Below are 21,977 nucleotides of genomic sequence, written 5' to 3'. Positions count from 1 at the left end.
CGGGAGATGCTTTACTACAAGAACACCTCTCAAATTCTGCAAAAAAATGCTAAGTGCACTTCTCATCGAATTCCGAATGAAATGGTAAGATTTTTTGAACAGGAATTACGAGAGATACTGGTTACGGAAGCAAATTCAACCAATGCTTTCTCTGTTATTGCTGACGAGAGAGCTGACATATCCGGAACTGAGCACCTGTGAGTAGTCGAGCAGCCCATGGCGTCATGTCCACGTGACCGTGACGTCATGACCACGTACTCTTGTTTGTAAACAAAGCCACGTGCATTTAGACACCTGTCAAGCTGACAGCTGCCATCCTTAAACAAGAACGCAGCGCTAACCTCAGTCCTGCCATCTTGATGGCACTAAATCTCATGGGTGCCACCTTTGGCTCGTGGGTGCGTGAAATTTGAAACTCTACGTGCTTTTTTGACAGCTGACAGCTGTCGTCTCTAAACAAGAACGCATCGCTAACTTCAGTGTTGCCATCTTGACTGCACTAAACTTCATGAGTGCCACCTTAGGCACGTGGTGGCGGGCAATTTGAAATTCCACGTGCTTTTTGACAGCTGTCAGCAGCTATCTTTAAACAAGACAGTATCTCTAACCTCAGTGCTGCCATCTTTACGGCACTAAACATTATGGCTACCACCTTAAACAACAGACGATCGCAAACTACAGTGCTGGCATTTTGACGGGACTAAGTCCTCTCGGGTGTCACCATAGGCACGTAGACGCGTGAATTTTGAAATTCCATGTGCTCTTGTTTGTAAACAAAGCCACGTGCTTTTTGACAGCTGTTAGCGGCCATGCCTGCAACCTTAGGCATGTAGTAGTGGGCAATTTGAAAAATTACATGTGCTTTTCTTGACAGCAGTCAGCGGTCATATTTAAACAAGACAGCATCGTGCTGCTATCTTTACGGCACTAAACCTGACTGTCGCTACCTTATGCACATAGTAACGGCTGATTTAAATTCTACATGTTTTGTTTGACATCTGTCAGCCGCTATATTTAACTACGTGCACATGGCCTACTTGAGTGCTGCTATCTTGACGGAAGTAAACTTTAAAACGCGGAATTTAATGGACAAGCAAGCAAGCTGCTACTTGTCGACATACCACCATCTTACAGCAAGGTGTCCTTCTCAACATACTTACTGAACTACCCTTCTCAACATACTATTATCTTAGAGAAAGTCTTGTAAACCAAGATGCTGTTTTCAACACCCTAGGACTTTTTTCGAAGCTGCTGTTAGGAACATCGATTGCTGTATTCAGAACACTAAATAAGTAATTAAAATATATCAAGACTAGAATCCCATACTATAGTCGATGCCGTTACCTACAACAAGTGTTCAGAACATCGATTGTTGTGTTCAGAACACTAAATAGGTGATTAAAACATGTCAAGACTAGAATCACATAATATAGTTGATGTCGTTACCTACAACAAGTGTTCAGAACACTAAATAAGTGATTAAAAACTATCAGTACCAGAATCGCACACTATAGTCGATGTCGTTACCTACAACAAGTGTTCAGAACACCAAATAAGTGATTAAAACATGTTTACTGCTATGCAAGAGATACTTTTGTAGATAGATTAAAAACAAGACTAGAATCGAACAACAGGTGTTCAGAACACTGTTCAGAACATGTTCAGAGACACCTTTTTCCTAAGAAGATAGATTAAAAATTGCCTTCTCAACATACTTACTGAGCTGCTCTTCTCAACATACGATTCCCTTAGTTTTGAAAGCAAGCTGAACACTCTAAGACATTGACATACTTACAAATTTGCTGTTTTGAACACCTTCTTTCTTGACATACTTACTTTAAAATGTAACAGCCTCTTCTTCCTCCTCCTCCTCGAATGATGTAGTATTTAAGCAAACGATCGAAACCTTATCTTGCAAAGAGTAGGGGAGGGGAAGGAGGATGAGAAACTAATACACATGTGGACAAGGGAATACATAATCTGAAATAAAACAATATGCCAATTCTACATTATTTATTGACACTGCATCTTGTAAGTAAAAGTTTTATCTTGAATCATTTGCTGTACTTGAGAATAAGCGATTTCTGCATTCAGGAAACCAAGTGGAAAGGTTCAAAGGCAAAAGAAATCGGAGATGGATACAAACTCATCTATCATGGTACCAGTACACGAAATGGTGTAGCAATAGTCGTCGACCAGAACTACTGCAACAATGTCACCAGTGTCAACAGGGTGTCAGATAGGCTTATGTCTATCAAGATTGACTCAACTTCCATCACTGCCCACATTGTATCTTGCTATGCACCTCAAACTGGACGCACTGAGGATGAGAAGGATGAATTTTCGAACAGTCTGGATGCCCTCCTTCGAGCAATTCCCCAGGATGAGTCCATTATTCTTGGAGGAGATTTAAATGGACATGTCGGGTCTCACAAAGAAGGATATATGCGATGCCATGGAGGACATGGGTTTGGTGTGCGAAACGATGACGGATGTCGGATACTCGATTGCGCAGAGGTTCATGATCTGATTGTTACCAACACATATTTTAAAAAGAGGCCAACACATCTGGCTACTTATACAAGCGGTGGTCATGCTACTCAGATTGATTATTGGCTAATCCGTCAACAAGATTTTAAGCTGGTAACGGACACTAAAGTAATTCCGTATGACAGCATTGCCCCTCAACACCGATTGCTTGTCCTCGATATTCGTAGCAATGTTACAGAACCCAAACCTAAACCTAAGACTGGGCCTGACCGAATTAAGTGGTGGCGGATGAATGCCCAACGAAACGAGTTGATGACAGCCTTGGCAAACTTCTCCGTGAAGTCCGATCAATCGGTTCAAGACATGTGGAAAGATGCTGTGGAACAAATACATCAGGCGGCGACAAAAACGTTGGGAAAAACCATACCCGGACGAAAATATATTGATAAACAAACCTGGTGGTGGACAGACGAAGTCAAGCAAGCAATCAAGGAGAAAAAGATAGCCTACAAGACTTGGTGGAACTCACGTCTTGATACTGATCTTCAGCAATATCGCGACCTGAAATCTGCAGCAAAAAGAGCTGTAGCTGCATCAAAGGACCATTATTACCAGTCACTATACGACCAGCTTGACACACCATCAGGAGAAAACAATATATATCGTCTTGCTAAGTCCCGTCACCGTTCAACTCAGGACATTGGACACGTAATGCACATCAAGGGAGCCGACGCCAAACTGCTACGAGATCAACAATCCATTCTCCAGCGTTGGGCAGATTACTTTAATAACATCAGCAACAAAGAATTTACGCATCCACCAATTTCTAGTCCTGATCCTATCGTAGGCCCTGTTCCCTCAATTACATCCGAGGAAGTAATGCTTGCCATTAGCAAAATGAAAAATGGAAAAGCAACTGGTCCAGATGACTTACCAGCGGAAATCTGGAAAATGCTCGGAAAGCCTGCTTCAGAGTTCCTTGTCTTACTCTTCAACCAAATCATCGCCGAGAAACAGCTTCCACACACATGGACAACTAGCACAACAGTTCCAATCTGGAAGGGAAAAGGAGATGTGAGTGATTGCTCAACCTATCGCCCTATACGACTCCTCTGTCATACTTTCAAGATCTTTGAACGTGTACTTGACAGCAGACTCAGATGTATTGTCTCTGTAACACCAAACCAGTGTGGATTTGTTAAGGGATGCAGTACCATCGATGCAATCCATGCCACACGCCTCTTGATGGAAAAGCACAGAGAGAGACAGAAGAGTGTACACATGGCATTTCTAGACCTAGAAAAGGCTTTTGACCGTATCCCACATGAACTTATTTGGCGAGCTCTTCGCTGTCATGGCGTCCCTGAAGAGTATGTAAGCTGGGTGCAACTTCTGTATCGCAATTCCACTAGTGTTGTCCGGAGTCCTGCTGGAATCTCTCCGCCTTTCGATATCACTGTGGGTGTTCATCAAGGTTCTGCCCTTTCACCATTGCTATTCATCCTCTGCATGGATACGGCAACAGCTGACATACAGCCTTCACATCCCTGGACCCTTATTTATGCCGATGATGTGGTACTTGCACAAGAAACCCGTCCTGAACTCCAGCATCAGGTTCAAACGTGGAAGGACAGACTGGCTGAAAATGGACTGCACCTCAATATCCAGAAGACAGAATACCTGGAATGTGGCCCCCAAACCAGAGGTACCATAAGTATCAGTGAAGAAGACCTGCAGAAGACCATGCAATTTAAGTACTTAGGATCCGTCGTCACCTCAAACTGTGACACCACTCCTGATACTCGGATGAGGGTAAATGCAGCTTGGCTCAAGTGGAGACAGGTCACTGGAGTCCTCTGTGATAAAAAGATGCCTCAATATCTAAAGGCAAAAGTTTATAAGAGTGTGGTACGGCCAGCAGCGATCTATGGGACTGAATGTCGCCCCATGATGAAACAACAGGAGCAAATGTTGACAACCATGGAGATGAAGATGTTTCGATGGTCCATGGGGCTGACCCGATGTGACCACATAAGGAACACGGACGTCCGGCAAAGGTTTGGTGTCGCGCCCATCATAGACAAAGTGAGGGAAGCCCGTCTCCGCTGGTACGGCCACGTCATGAGAAAACAGGATGACTCAGTTGCCAAAACAGCGCTCCACATCAACCCAGAGGGAACAAGACCACGAGGAAGACCGGCAAAGAGATGGACTGACAACATCAGGGCAGACATGCACAGTGTTGGCTTAACACCAGAAGATGTCAACGACAGACAGAAATGGAGGAGATGTAGCAAAGCAGCAGACCCTGCAAGTCGGGATTAATGCTAAGAAAGAGAGAGAGAGAGATGTACATCTTACAATTTTCGTGTGCCTTCCCCCTTCTTAATTGATAATGCAATTCTCTTAACTTAATAGTGCTAATTCTGTATGTACAAGTTCCATCTTAAATACAATGTTGGTGTACCTCTCCCTTCTTAAATGATTATGCAATTCTCTCTTTCTTACAAGTTGTTGCTGTACCTCCATGGAACACTGGTAAGGGAATCACTATCCCATACAAGTTTGTCATCGAAAGAAATCAATGAACATTTATTTTGTACGATCGTATATACATGATTGAATCCATTTTGCGTACAGAAAGCGGCGTTTCTAGAGGTGAGTACATCGCGATGATGTTGAAGGTGTAAACGGCTAACGAAGCTTGAATGTACGCCTTTTGCTTTTTTAACAGATCGTGCATTTTGAGTGTCATAGGCATACATTTTTGATGCTAAACCAATAAACTCAGTTATGACATTCATGCCACATTCTTTCGTAAGCCCTATGACTTTCATGTTCTGTGGCCGAATGTTAAATGGATTACTAGGTGAAAAGGAAGAAGCGTTAAAATATTGCGAATGGTTTCGCATCACATCGTAGACGTCCGTCTTCCGAATATGATAAATGAAACTATATGTACCCTTATACAAAAGTGAAAGATCAGAAAACTGTTGCTTTGCAAAACCATAATGAAAATCATACATTTTTAATTTTGAAAAAATCAAGTATAGCTATTCCAAAATAAATTGGCTTGGCATAGATGATCGCAGTTTTTTAACTTCAACAGAAATAAGTTCACGATCAATAACATGATAGGCTTTGAAATTTGGTTTCAAGATGTACTTGCGTGCCCCATACTGACCATCCCATTGATTAATTAAATTAATGTCGCGATGTTTACGTACATTTTCCATTCTTTTGCCATAGATCGAGTTATTCATCAGTTTGAAGAACGTATTCTCAAATGTTGAGGTAGCACGTTGACGATGTTCAGTATTCAAATCGATGTATGTTTTAAGCCATGCTTCTTGTTTAAACGCAACGATACGATGAAAACACTCTAAATGTAAGCCGTATTCGAGACATTGAAAAAGACATTGTTTGTGGATAACCTAGCGCTTAACTATGTTTGATGTATGCCGCGTTCATGAACGAAAGCATGTCGACATCCGTAAGAATATCAAGTTGAAAACCGGCACACGTTAGCATCGCATCCCATGACAGACCGGGTGTTGTGCAGTAATAGCAAGGGTCTAATCCGTAAATAGTTAAACACGTTTTACGAAACTTTTCAAACACACCACAGAGTAAAAGTGTATCTACCTTCAAATACCAGTCTGCATATCCACCTAGTGTGTGTAGATGAAACGTTGACCGCACCTGACAGGCATGTAAATAGTCTTCATCTGAAATCGATACCGTATGCTTATCGTATGACGATGAGCCGAGTGACGCTGTACTACATTAATTTAACACTCTTGTGAATGAGACTGAGGAGGTAATTTTGTTTCATCTAATGTTTGAAAGCTCTGAATATAGTCATAGTGCAGAATACCTTACCTTATACAAAGTTTAAATTGTTCAGAATCTGGAAAATACTCCCGAATGTATTTCAAGTCGTTGCTGGAAAGCCCATTTACAAGTGTATCAAGTAAAAAGTTCATAGATTTATACGAATATAGAAAGCGAATGCTAATATCGCCTACCCAAAAACTGAATGAAATAAAGCGTTCAACAACATGCTGTCTGTAGAATAACACCTACGGTATCTCCTGCCTGTCTTAAGAGGTGACTAAAAGGGTCTCCAAGAGCTCTGAACTGGGGAACGTGAGTTGGCGACTACAAAGCCTTTAGCTCAGTACTGGCATTGCTTTCACAACTTACTTTTGCCAGGCTCCTTGCGTTCATCTAACCTATCCGACCTCTCTTCGTCGCCTGCCTCTTATGCGGAGGTCCCGGGTTTTATTCCCGGCCAGGTCAGTACTACCAGAATATGCAGAAGTATTAATTACATCTTAGAGTTGAAAAATATAAGGCTAGTTCGAGGTCTACTTATAAATTGAATCCGGGGTTTACCAAGCAACTGCTAGTATGCATGATTTAAGTGGCAGGAGATACTGTACCTATTAGCTTCTTACTCCAAGTTCGATTTCGCAGCGAAGTCAGGGATTTTCTAGCCCTGAAGTCTTTCACTAAATTGGGCTTGAGACACCTACAGCAAACACCAACTCAAAGGAATACGTCGTAATTACACTCAAAGTGTTGAACGCAAAGTCAAGTGAACCAGTGAAGGATACATTTCTTGTATATTTTTTTTAATTAATGCCTAGTTCCTTTCAGTTGTTATGTCATACTTTTTATTTTCATATGATTTATCGCAGCAAGTCTTACTATTTTTCTACATAATAAAGAATATATATTGTTCTATCAAATTAATTCATCGTTTTATTTCAAGGGTAGAATTAGATAACCTCAAATGTAATGGGCAAACAAAACGACAATCTCCTTTCCCCAGAACCTATATGGTATGTTGTCAAAAGTAAGCTTATTGCACCATACCCAAGAGATATTCAAGACTCTCATTCCATTATTTGCTGCACTGAGTTGTAGCTGGCGCCCATCAAGTATTTTCTGTGTAAGTAATCAGGTAAGAACAAAGTGTGAGTACAAGGTCCGACAAATGAGTATTCGATTTAATGAACATTAATTTTCATATTTCTCATTTTAATGCTATTTGATACTATTTCAAAGTTAGTGAGTATAGACGTAATGTTTCAAAGTGGCGCCCAACGTGGGTCTCGAATAATTCAGAGCTTGTTCTGAATGACAGCATACCATGGGTTCATTTTGGGAAAAGTATGCACATCGAAACCGACGGAATTATAACGGGTAAATGTCAGGAGTGTAATTTTGTGATATATTGGGGGTATGTCAAGGGATTTGAAGTGGGAAATTAATTTGAGTTCACGTACTATTACTAGAGAATTAAAGATGGACATGGGAGGTTCTGAGATAATTCAGGAAAGTTCAGTAACTGGAAAGCACACTGAAACTCAAAAGTAAGTCGTGGAGAGAAGGAACCAAGATTTTGTTAATTAGTTCATGGCCAAAATGACCGATTTTAGCGAAAATATAAGTAAACAAGTTAACAGAAAATGGAACCAATGATTAGTAGTAATGATTAGTAGTAACGAAAAATAAAGGAATGGAAGAAGTGATTGGTAGCTGTAGTAAGATGGGGGAAAATATTGATACTAGTAGTGAAAATAATAATAATAAACACATGAACGAAATACTCAAAAATAGGAATAAACAGATAATTAGCAATTTGGAACAAATAATTAGTATGAATAAAGAAAAATTTAAAGCGATCACTAGTAATATAGATACTAAGATATCAGAGGTAAATGATCAAACATCTAAGATAGAATATAAGTCAAAGAAAGAGTGTAATGAAATTAAAGGTGAAATTATTTTGAATCGAAGCAATCTTCCTACTCAGACCGAGCAACTCAAGGAAGTATGTATAGAGGACAGTGACAATATCGTACCTTTAAGTAATAAGTTTTCAGAAACATCTAGTTATCGGGAAGAAATTCACGAGATCGTTAGAGAAAAGATTGGACAAGATTTACAATGCAGTTGGGGTTGATACGTGGGAACAGGTTAGTAGAATCGAGCGGTTTGAAGGAAGGCATGGAGGAGTCAGTGAATTAAGGAACGAACAGGAAACGCAATCACTGGAGGCGAGAGAGAGAGAGAGAGAGGAAGAATTGCAGGAAGAAGTGCGAATAGTGGAATAGAATGCTGAGAGATTAGCGGAAGCAGAAATTTTGAGTTGCCAGAAAGTGAAACGACAAGAACTTAGAGATCAGACGGCGGAAGAAGTGGCAGTGGCGAGTGTTTTGTTCAGTAGGGATCGTGATTTACCTAGGTTTTCTGGAAAACAGTTCATTCCTATGGAATTTGTTAAACTAGTTGAGAAACGATTTGCAATTAAGTTGAGGAATAATATTATTGAATGGGAATACTTATTAGAGATCTTGTCGAATGTTTTTATTGGTGAAAGTAAGATATCGTTTCGAGTATATTGGAAAAATATGCCTAATTTAGGAGAATTTAAGGTGAAGTTCATTTACAGGCTTTAGGATAAGCATGTACAAGGACGCGAGAGAGAATGTATGATATCTAGTGAAAGTAGTATGGTAGAGAGAGAGGGGAAAATTTTAGCCGAGTATCAGAGGATAGGTAGTAATAACGATCAGCAGAGGATTAAGGAAAATGGGAGGCGTACGGATTTGAGATTATATAGATATTATGATAAGACGAATATGAAGGTTATCATGGTGTCGTTGCCGAACCAGAGTATTTCAAATCGGGACATAGTGGGTTCGAGCCCCACTACCAGCATCCCTGAAGACGGTTTCCTTGGATTCCCATTTTCATACCAGGCAAATGCCTGGGCTATGACTTAATTAAGGCCACGGCCGCTTTCTTCCAGTTCCCAGGCCTTTCCTATCCCATAGTCGCCGTAAGACCTATCTATGTCTGTGCGACGTAAATCAATTGAGTATTTCAAATTCACAGGGAATCGGATAAGTAAGTTAAGTGGACAGTCTTAATGTAGAAGTTGAACAAGAAGGATTGATCTATTGAGATATGTAAGTTAATAAGGGCAAAAATGATTCAGTTTGAGTGACAATGTGCTACTCAGAATTCCATTTTTAACATCTGCAGAGGCGGGAAATATATCTAAATTCTTTATTTTGTATCAGGGGTATTTCACGATTTTGAGCCGTATCGGGAAGTGTGTATATTCTCTAAAAGATTAGGAAGGGAAGATTGTAGGTACTTATAACATCAAAAATTTAAAGAAGTACTTCACGTGAGATTTGTTGTGATATTAGTAAGACGATTGTTTTTGTAAGAAGCTGGCAAAATAAATGTAAAATCTGTGATTTACGTGTGAACCAAGTGCCGTATTGGTGCACTGAACTCCAGTAAATGAAAAGATAAGTGCTATATTGACATGTACTGTATGACAAGGAGAGAATGGGACATTGAACAGTTATCTATGATGACAATATGCAAGAAAAGTTCTCATATAAGTGATATTTCATAAAATGTTTTGATATGTTATAAAAGGAATGTTGTATATTCATTTAAAATTATTTGTATGTGTTAATTCCAGTGCTATATTGTTGTGTAGTGTACGATAAGGAGAGAAAAAGACACTTAAGGAGTTATCTATGATGACACTGTGCAAAAATAGTTATCATATCTGTGATATCTTATAAAATGTATTGATGTAAAATTATTATTATTATTATTATTATTATTATTATTATTATTATTATTATTATTATTATTATTTCTGTATTATTACTATTATTGTAATTATTATTTTTCAATTCAATTCTGCAATTCTGCAATGATTATCGCTTGCGTGTTTATATTACATATTATATTATATTATATTATATTATATTATATTATATTATATTATATTATATTATATTATATTATATTATATTATATTATATTATATTATATTATATTATATTATATTATATTATATTATTGTGCATATATATGTGTGTGTGAATACTAACAGTTATAATCATGTAAAGTGAGACTTACTACATAATATCATATATGGATATACTTTGTAATAAGCATTGACATTGCAACACACATGTTGCAGTACAGCTAGCGTAACTGCCGAGTCATCGCTCTGTCATTGTGTCCATTTAGCGATGAGCTCTTTTTTTTTAAACCTACCGCCGCTGCAGGCAATTTCACCATTGTATGAAACATTTGGAGCCGGCTGGAAGTAATATTATAGTTATTTCTGGAGACTGCGTAGGTGTGTCTGCTAAGGCTATATATACTTGGACCAGTGTCGTATAGCGTCAGTCAAATGGATTGTGAACAGTGAGAGAGTCAATTGAAAGGTGAGACCTCAATCGGTCAGTTCAGTTGGAGGGAGAGACTTGCTTTGAAGTCATATAGAAGGAGAAACTTGCCATGAAGTCATATCGATGGAGACACTTGCCAAGGAGTGTTGTACTGAGATGATAGTTGTCAGTCATCTGGATGGAGAAGCAGCAGTCACATGGATACTTAGTCGTCAGTGAAACAAAAAGGGTACATCACTAAATTAGGCTTGAGACACCTACAGCAAACACCAACTTAAAGAAATACGTCGTAATTACACTCGAAGTGTTGAGAGTACAGTCAAGTGAACCAGTGAGGGATAAATTTCTTGTATAATTTTTAAATGTCCGGTCAAGAGGAATTCAAATTAATGCCTAGTTTATTTCAGTTGTTATGTCATACTTTTATATTTTCATCTGATTCATCGCAGCAAGTCTTACTATTTTTTCTATACATTTTAAAGAATATATTTTGTTCTATCAAATTAATTCATCGTTTTATTTCAAGGGTAGAATTAGATAGCCTCAAAATTAATGGGGAAACAAAACGACAATCTCCTTTTCCCAGAACCTATATGGTATGTTGTCAAAAGTAAGCTTATTGCCCCACACCCTAGAGATATTCAAGACTCTCATTCCATTATTGCTGCACTGAGTTGCAGCTGGCGCCCATCAAATATTGTATGTGTAATTAATCAGGTAAGAACAAAGTGTGAGTACACGGTCCGACAAATGAGTATTCTATTTAATGAATATTAATTTTCATATTTTTATTTTAATGCTATTTGGTATTATTTCAAAGTTATTGAGTATAGACGTAATGTTTCAAAAAGCATGTCTACTTGTTGTTTGCCTGCTTGTAGTATAGCGTACCTGTTTGTTTCTCGCCCGGACACATCGAGTTCGATTCCTATTCAAGTCGAGGATTTTTTCCCTGAACCTAACGGCTAGTTCTAGGTCTACTCAGCGTACGTAAAGAGCTATCTGACGGTAAAATAGCAGCTTCCGGCCTAGAATAACAGTCGTGCTGACACCGAGGCCTTCGTGCTGAGCAGCAGCCGCTTCGTAGACCAAGGCCCTTTAATGGCTGTAGTGACAGAAAGGTTTGGTTTTTTATTGTTGCTCCGTACTGTAGCGTGTGTGCTTCTCGCCCCGGAGACTCCGAGTTTGACTCCTGGCAAGGTCAGAGATTTTCCCCTGGACCTAAGAACAGAATTTGAAATTGCCTACTACTACGTGCATAAAGTAGCAGCGTTGAAGTTTTAACCCTGTCAAGATGCCAGCACTAAAGTTAGCCACGTTTGAAGTCTACGCCTGCGTAGTTAAAAGATAACAGCTGTGAAAAAAGCACGTGGAATATCAAATTACCCGCTCCCACGTGCGTAAGGCAGCAGCTATGACGTTTAGCCCCGTCAAGATGCCAGCACGATCAGCTGTCATCATAACAGCTGTCAAAAAAGCACGTGGAATTTCAAATTGCCCGCTACCACATGCGTAAGGTAGCAGCTATGATGTTTTAGACCCGTCAAGATGCCAGCACGACCAACTGTCACCTTAACAGCTGTCAAAAAAGCACGTGGAATTTAAAATTGCCTGCTACCACGTGCCACGTGCCTAAGGTAGTAGCCATGAGGATTTAGCCCCATCAAGATGCCAGCACTGAAGTTACCGATAGACTGTTGTTTAAAGATGGCAGCTATCACCTTGATATCTGTCAAAAAGCACGTGAATTATTTCAAATTGCCCGCTACCACGTGCCACGTGCCTAAGGTAGTAGCCATGAAGATTTAGTTAGCCCCGTCATGATGCCAGTACTGAAGTTAGCGATAGTCTCTTGTTTAAAGATGGCCGCTGTCAAAGAAAGCACGTGCAATTTCAAATTGCCCGCCACCACGTGCATATGAAGTTTAGTGCTGTAAAGATGGCAGTACTGATGTTAGCGATGCTCTGTTGTTTAAAGATGGCAGCTGGAATGACAGGTGGAATTTCAAATTGCCCACCACCATGTGCATATGAGGTTTAGTGCCATAAAGATGGCAGCACTGAGGTTAGTGATGCTCTGTTGTTTAAAGGTGGCAGCTGTCAAGAAAGCACGTGGCTTTGAAGAGCACGTGGTTTTGTTTACAAATTCAAATTTCGCGCGCGCCGAATTCAAATTTCCCGCGCGCAGTCACGTGATCCGCTCCGCGGTCCCTGATTGGCGGGCCGTTGAGCTCTCTTTGCTCATCTACTTATATAGCTAACACTTCCACTTATTTTTAAGATATGTATGTTAAGTCTGCAATATTATTTAACAAATCTTACTCTTATTTCCACTTATTAATTCACAACACCTTTGTTCACAATTCGCTTGTCACTGCGTGTCAAAGCCACATAATTCCTAAATTACACGTGTTTATAAAAATAACTTGATTTCAGCCAAATGGCCATATATAAAGTACATTAAACTATTATCATTATTCCACGTCTTTATCATTGTGAGTTTTATAATTACACGGCTAGAAAACTGCTGTTCAAATACACGGTTCTTACCGCCATTACTTAGACAACGGAAGGCAAAAATGTTTACCGCAAGATGTCGCGGCGATCGCAACCGTTCTGTCCACACAGCTTCGTCTTGGTTTTGGTTGATGTGCAGTCGTACTTCCGGTTGGACACTGCTGATCCTATAGGTGGCGTTGCGCGTTTGATTATCTTCCTACAAAGAGACAGTCTTAAAAATGGTTATAGGAGCCAAATGAGCTGCCATTTAATTCATTCCCGCCATAGCCTAGCTGGTATAGAGATGAGCTTAACCGATATTTCAGAATATCGGTGACAGGCGTATCTATGACTCAGTCACAGGAAGCACGAGCATATGATTATCGTCACAGTCACTCTTTGGTCGCGGGCGGCCAGTGTGGAAATACTTCTAGTTGATACATGACAAAGTCGCGTAGTATTTTTCGGAAGATTCGGGACATTTGAAGTGGGAAATATAATATTCACATTTATAATTTGAAGTTTTAATGATGCATAGGGAAAAGGTTGTTAACATGATGCGCAATAAATTAACAAGAGGAATGTGATTACCCATGTCGCGTCTCCGGGATAACAATTATTTACAGTATTTCCTCCCAATACAGGGCTATTCAGCAAAGTTGTCCACCTCATATAACTCGTGAACGGTTAAAGATATTGACATTTTGTTTTCACTTTCAGTAATGGTACCAAAGGGCTAACAATTGGACTTAAAAAGTAAGTACCGTACTGTGTCATGACGTTAATATTTTCTGGGATCATCGTACTAACTTCCCTTTTATAAAAGGTACCACACGATTTTGCACATATAGCCTTACATTACAAATTCAGCACCGTGATTTTTTTGAAAATCGGACAATTACTTCTCGAAAACATGTTATGTATTCAAACATGCCTCGTTTGCCAGCTGAGGACTAATCGATGGATTCGCGCTACGTATGAAACATGAGCTAGCTATTGACATATAGAGTTGCTCTTTACTGTGCTCATAAATACATTATGATAAAATGTATGATTTAACACCTTCAACATCGCCTTGGGCAACTGGTAAATAAAAAACGGATATAGACCTTGAGCTACAGCGCATAACATAGCCCAATGAGCGTGATCCAAGTACACAACTTAAACCAAGACCAACTACAATATATCAGACCTCAATGCAGCTATCGATATTAGCTAAGATGGCGACGCGATCGGTTTGTTCAAATGTAAAAATGAGCATGTGCAAGGTATCAGTTTAGTTCTTTATGCTCGTCTGATTTGATTAGGAAACGTTAGTGTAGTGATGTATTTATTGAAATTTGGTTTTAAAAAGATGCGTGTCGATCGTATTATGTGTCTGGATGTAATTCATATTACAGCAGATGCACTCACATTCAGATCAAGTGCACCGTGATGATTTCGTAGTTACAAATAATGTATTAGGGTGCACAAACACATTCGACGATAAATTTGTCAATACATAGGATGTTTTCCGTGTACTTGATAAGCTATTTTTTTTTCGGATACGCCCAAATGTCAGTGTTGGTGCACATCCTAGCATATTTCTCAACCACTATTTCCTGGACCATACTAGCTCATTGAAAAGCGTTATATTTTGAATTTCCCACTTATTGCTTATCTAAATATTATTTTTGGTATTATTAGCAATTCAATATGATAATCAGAAGTTTATGTTTATGAATCACAGGCTTGTTTACATTCAACCGATGCGTCGTCCATATTGATTTTGTATTAAGGTCTTATAATATTGTAAATGGTCTTGCTTAAACGATATTTTGTCACAGATAGTTCCGTGACAGCGTATCTGGTATATCGGTGACAGGAAAATATAGGTGACAAAGTAACAGGCTGTGGTTTATCGACCATCTCTAAACTGGTACAGTGATGCTAGATCTTTCTATGAGATAGGAATGAAGTGTTGTTGTTGTTGTTCTTGTTGTTGTTGTTGTTGTTGTTGGAGAAGTCACAACACTTATTATGGTGATATTATACTGATAACGCCAAATCACAGGCGATTATTCTCACTACGAAGGTCACAAGAGCAGAGTTGAACACTATGTCAATGTACACATTCTAAGCAACGAGAAACATGACAAAGGAAGTGCGCAGAAACAAAAAACAGTGCACGCAGGAGTATGTAACCGTGGGAAAATCAATAAGACAGTAATTTACAAATGAATATGAAATTCATCCAAATATTGATTGATAGCATGTATTATAGCAGCAGACATATCGGTAAGCAAACAGGAGACGTTGGTAGGGAGAGATTTCTGGAGACTAACAAGATGAGAAATAAAAGCCGGACGAGAAGAATCATACACGGGGCACTGGAATAATAAATTATTTATATCAGCAATCGGAGTACCACGTAGACAGGAGGAATGGGGGCAGAGGTTAAATCGATGTTTATACAGAGGAGTAAGGGCATGATTAAAGCGAAGTCGAATAATGTTTGTAATGTGACAGCGAGAATAGTTACCCTTCAGATACCAAGGATTGGGAGGAATACAAGGCTGGATAATGTAATAAAAAGACCTTTATAAGAAGCAGAACGAGTCCAATCTTCTTGCCACTGACGATAAGCAGAATGTTTAAGAACAGGGTAAAAAACGGGTAAAGGAACGGCAAATTGAAGAAGGAATTTCCCATCACGAGCAGCTCGCTTAACGAATAAATCCACTTGTTCACTCCCATACATACCCATATGACTAGGGACCCAGACGAAGGTGAGAACAACCCCAGATTTACGCAAGGTATAAATGAGACTTCTAACATGATACAAATACCATTAAAAAGAAAGATTAGAGGACATTAGCGACTGGACGGCACTGAGAGTTCCGTATAAATAGCTGCTTTAGATATAGAATGATGCTTAATGTACACAAGAGCTTGACGAATAGCAAAAAGTTCCGCAGTGTAAATAGAAAAGTCACTGGGTAAACGATAGAGTTCAGCAACATTGGTACTGACAATAAAGAACGCTGCTCCAATGCCGAAAGAGTTTTTTTTGAACCGTCTGTATATATATATTGACTCCGAAATTACTTAAAGCAACATGTAATTTTTTAAAGGAGGCCCAGTCAACGAGGAACCAGGAATAGAGGAAGATAAACAAGATGTAGAGGAGATAATGATAGAAGGGACAAAAAATTAACGGTCAAAATGTACTGAATAAAATGGAGGAGAAGGAGTGCGTAAGATAGCATTTTATATGAGAGAAGAAATTGATATGCATACAACAAAGCAGGCATCTTACGACGGCGGGCATGTAACTTAAAAGATGGGAGTATTCATCTAATAACTGCAATTTAGGAAGCAATGGGTGTTGAGCCACGGCAAATCGTTTAAATAAATATTTAGATGTTATCATTGTACGGCGAATTGGAAGAGGGAGCTCACCGATCTCGACAAGGAGAGCATTAGTAGGGGTAGACAACAATGCTCCAACACAAGTTCTCAGGGCTTTAAATTGTGTATAATTTAAGTAGTTGAGAGAAGAATCAGACGCGGTATCTATAATATGCGCACAGTAGTCGAGTCTAGAGCGAATAGTAGCGGAATATAACATCTGAACTGTGCCAGGATCAGCACCCCATGATCGTCTAGTAACCGCTTGGAGAATTTTAATATGCGCATCAGAAGAATTACGTAACTGATTAATATGATGTTTCCAAGATAACGAGCGATATAGCATGACACCACGGTATTTATGGGAGGAACAAAAAGGAATGACATGAGAATCGAAGACAAGTGGCTCAGAATTAAACCGACGCTTAGAAATAAAAAGCTTAGCACAGCATTTAGAGGTGGAAAGTTGAAGACCATGGAAAGTAAGCCACGTAATGACTTGCTCCATTATCCGATATATATGGTGACGACACACGTCGACATTACTGTGAGAATAATAAATAACTATATCATCAGCGTAAAAGAGAATGCGAGCTTTTTGTGTAACAAGTTGTTCGAGATTACTCATATACAGGACGAACAGAAGACCACTAATAATGTCTCCCTGAGGAACACCGACAGATGACAGACGAAAAGGAAGAGAAGAATAAGCAGATTTAAGTGAAAGTTTCCGATAGATAAACAAATTACGCAAGATGTGGAGAAAATGAGCAGGGAAACCTTTCCGCGCGAGATTAGCCCAGAGAAGATGAAGGGGTATGGAGTCAAAGGCTCCTCTTATGTCCAAAAGAAATAGCAATAGTACTGTCCTTACGAATTTGCGCTAATGAGATATCTATAATTAAAATGTCAATAGCATCTTGAGCACAACGACCTTTAAAGTAGGCGAATTGATATTTGGGAACTAAATTGTAATATTCAAGAGACTACAGGGGTCGTTGAAGGAGAATGTTTAAAAAAGTCTTTCGGATACACGAACCAAGGACAATCCCTCGAAAGCTGTTAGCGTCAGTGTGAAGTTGACGAGGTTTAGGGACAGGCACCAGAAAAAAATCATTCCAAGATTTAGAAATAGAAGTAGTGAGAAGTATATTATTATAGAGAGCTAATAAAGCTTGTTTAGCACGTAGGGGGAGCATATCGTATGATATATAATCAGGGCCTGAAGACGAACTCTTTGCGTTACACAAGGTGGCCTCAAGTTCAGGAAGGTGTATAGGTTGGAGTAATACAGAAAAGCAGGAAGAGCAAGGTTACATGGGAATATTAAGATCGGGCACGACATAATCAGGAGTGAGTGAATTGAGAAAGATAGATAGGATCTGTGGAGGGGTGACAGAGGGTGGAATGTGTTGAGAAGCTCGGGTGAGTGAGCGAATTGCACTCCATCATTGAGAAGACGAAGTATGAGCATCTAAGGAGGAAATAATGTATCGGCGTGCAGCACGGCGTTTAGAAAGAAAAACTCGTCTAGCAAAAGCAACATGTTGTTTAATACGGAAATAATGATGGGGGCTAATGTTTTCCTATATATCCGAAATAGGCGGCTTCATTTGAGAACGAGATTATGGTACTCAGAATCTCACCATCGTAAAAACGAAGAGGGACGAGAAGAATGGGGAGAAACAAGTTTATAGGGATGGTAAAAAGATCGAGATAATCTTGTATAATTTGAAAGAGAGTAGAAAAGGACAAAATATTATCCGAAAGAAGCTCAAGACGATGGGTAACATAAGAGATGAAAGATACTCGATCAAAGTGACGGAGGGAGCAAACATTACTGTTACATGTAGGAGTGGAAGAATAACTAGGAAACCTACCAAGACCATACGTAAGAATAATAGGGAAATGGTCGCTAGAATGTGTATCAGTAAGGCGATGCCAAGTTACAACCGAAGCCATTGCAGTACAACATAATGATAAATCGACAGCACTTGGAGGAGAGCCGGGAGGAGTTAGGCGCGTGGGAGAACCATCGTTTCAAATAACAAAGTCGTGCGATTGAGAAGCAGTGAGGAAATAGGAACCCAGAGAAGTATCACTACTGCTTCCCCACACAGAATGATGAATATTGAAGTCACCTCAGAGAAAAAGCTCGTTATGAGAAGAAAATTTCTGTAAGAATCGACACCATTGAATATGAGAAATAGAAAGATCTGGAGGGCAGTAAAGGTTTATAATGGAAAGGCGATTATATGAGATACCGATAACAAACGTATGTGGTATACAATCTGAGATATGAAAACGGTGATAGGATAAACTATGGTGAATAAATAAAGCAACTCCACCGAAACCAACACCATCACAACGCTCAACATTAAAGCCATTTAAAGAAAACTCAGAGGATTGGGAAAACCATGTCTCCTGTAATGCTAGAATGAAAGGGGAAATTTCATTTATCAAAACTTGTAACTCATATCGTTTAGAAGGAATACTCCTAGCATTCCACTGCAAGATTCGTAGCATCTAAAGAGAACATAGTGTGCACACAATTACGAAGCTTATAAAGTGTATGTGTAACATGTAGCTAGTCCCCTACTAATTGAATGTGGAAGTAGTTGATGAATACCATTTTGGTGATGAGCCTTGTGGCGTAGCACAGGGGAACTAGATGATTGAGAAGGAGCTGAAGGGAAACACTGAGAATTATGGGACGTAGACGGAATAGGGGACGGGGAGGATGAAGATGAAGTGGATGGAAAGACCAAGGTATGTGAAGACACTGGATTGGGTCAGATGAGATTGGAATACCCAGACTTATCAAAACCAGGTGGTGGAAGGGGACGAGACTCTTTCATAACCACGTGAGTAAATTTACATTTCCTGGGGGTTTCCACGGGTGAAGAGGAACGAGTAGAAGGAAGAGGTGCAAAATGGCAGAAACAGGTTCCAAGAAGGACATTCCAGGAATAATTAATGAACAAGGGGAGTGTGTATGTGAGGATCTTCAAAAGGCAGAAGTATTCAGTCAGCAGTATGTAAAGATTGGTTACAAGGATAATGTCTAGATAGAGGAGGAGACTAAGGCCAAAGAAGTATTAAAATTTACATATGATAACAATGACATTTAGAATAAGATACAAAAGTTGAAAACTAGAAAAGCGGCTGGAATTGACCAGATTTCTAGGGATATAATAAAGACAATGGGTTGGGATATAGTACCACATCTGAAGTACTTATTTGATTATTGTTTGGTCGCAGGAGCTATACCAGTTGAATGGAGAGTTGCTATAGTAAGCCCTGTGTATTAAAAAAAGGTGATAGACATATAGCTGAAAATTACAGGCCAGTTTGAAGTGCATTGTATGTAAGCTTTGGGAAGACATTCTTTCTGATTATATTAGACATGTTTGTGAAATTAATAACTGGTTCGATAGAAGGCAGTTCGGTTTTGAGAAAGGTTATTCCACTGAAGCTCAACTTGTACGATTCCAGCAAGATATAGCAGATATCTTGGATTCTGGAGGTCAAATGGACTGTATCGCGACTGACCTGTCTAAAGCATTTGATAGGGTGGATCATGGGAGACTACTGGCAAAAATGAGTACAATTGGACTAGACGAAAGAGTGACTGAATGGGTTGCTATATTTCTAGAAAATAGATCTCAGAGAATTAGATTAGGCGAAGCTTTATCTGACTCTGTGATAATTAAGAGGGGAATTCCTCAAGGCAGTATTATCGGAACTTTATGTTTCCTTATATGTATAAATGATATGAGTAAAGGAGTGGAATCGGAGGTAAGGTTTTATGCGGATGATGTTATTCTCTATAGAGTGATAAATAAGTTACAAGATTGTTAGCAACTGCAGTGTGACCTCAAAAATGTTGTGAGATGGACAGCAGGCAATGGTATGTTGGTAAACGGGGTTAAAAGTCAGGTTGTGAGTTTCACAAATAGGAAAATTCCTCTCAGTTTAATTACTGCGTTGATGGGGTGATAGTTCATTTTGAGGATCATTGTAAGTATCTAGGTGTTAATATAAGGAAAGATCTTCATTGGGGTAATCACATAAATTAGATTGTAAATAAAGGGTACAGATCTCTGCACATGGTTATGAGAGTGTTTAGGGGTTGTAGTAAGGATGTAAAGGAGAGAGCATATAAGTCTCTGGTAAGACCCCAACAAGAGCATGGTTCCAGTGTATGGGACCCTCACCAGGATTACCTGATTCAAGAACTGGAAAAAATCCGAAGAAAAGCAGCTCGATTTGTTCTGGGTGATTTCCGACAAAAGAGTAGCGTTACAAATATTTTGCAAAGTTTGGATTGGGAAGAATTGAGAGAAAGAAGAAGTGCTGCTCGACTAAGTGGTATGTTCCGAGCTGTCAGCGGAGAGATGGCGAGGAATGACATTAGTAGACGAATAACTTTGAGTGGCGTTTATAAAAGTAGGAAAGATCACAATATGAAGATAAAGTTGGAATTCAACAGGACAAATTGGGGCAAATATTCATTTATAGGAAAGGGAGTTAGGGATTGGAATAACTTACCAAGGGACATGTTCAATAAATTTCCAATTTCTTTGCAATCATTTAGGAAAAGTCTAGGAAAACAACAGATAGGGAATCTGCCACCTGGGCGACTGCCCTAAATGCAGATCAGTATTGATTGATTGATGATGGGTATTATTGGAATGTCAAATTGGATCGAGGGCATTCTAGCAGATGCCTCGGCAAAGGATAGATTTTCTGTACACATAAGCTTTTTTAAGAGCAGTTTGCTGTTGATGAGCAGGACATTTTGATGAACCAGTATAATGTTCCTGATGACAGTGAACACATCGGCGAATATTTTCCTGACACTCATATGTAAGATGATGTAACGCACAATGCCCACATCGTGGTGATTTAGCCTGACAGTTTTTGATCGTACAAATATGTCCATATCGCTGACATTTAGAGCATATTATCGAAGAGAATATGAAAGGGTGAACTTCCAAATGCACTTGATACAACGAGACTTATTGGGGAAGAGTCTGAGAGCGAAAAACAATCTTAACTGTTCCAGTAGGAACGTAGGTCACTCCACTGAGCTCCACAACCTTACGGTTAAGCCGCTTGACCGATTTGACCCGAACATCGGATTTGAGGTACTTAAGAATGTCAGAATCAGAAATGGTATTTTCCACACCGCGTATAAGTCCAACGCGGAAGATATTGGAGCTGGGAATATACGCTTTCAAAGAGTGAGTTTCAAGCATTGAATGACGTAGAAAAGAATTAGCTTGGATTGCGGAACTAAATTCCACCAATAATCTATTTCGTCCTTTGGGCGTTATACCTTTCACAAAAATATCA

This window comes from Anabrus simplex, chromosome 1 (assembly GCF_040414725.1).
Source record: "Anabrus simplex isolate iqAnaSimp1 chromosome 1, ASM4041472v1, whole genome shotgun sequence".
NCBI lineage: Eukaryota > Metazoa > Arthropoda > Insecta > Orthoptera > Tettigoniidae > Anabrus > Anabrus simplex.
This window is presented reverse-complemented; position numbering follows the sequence as displayed.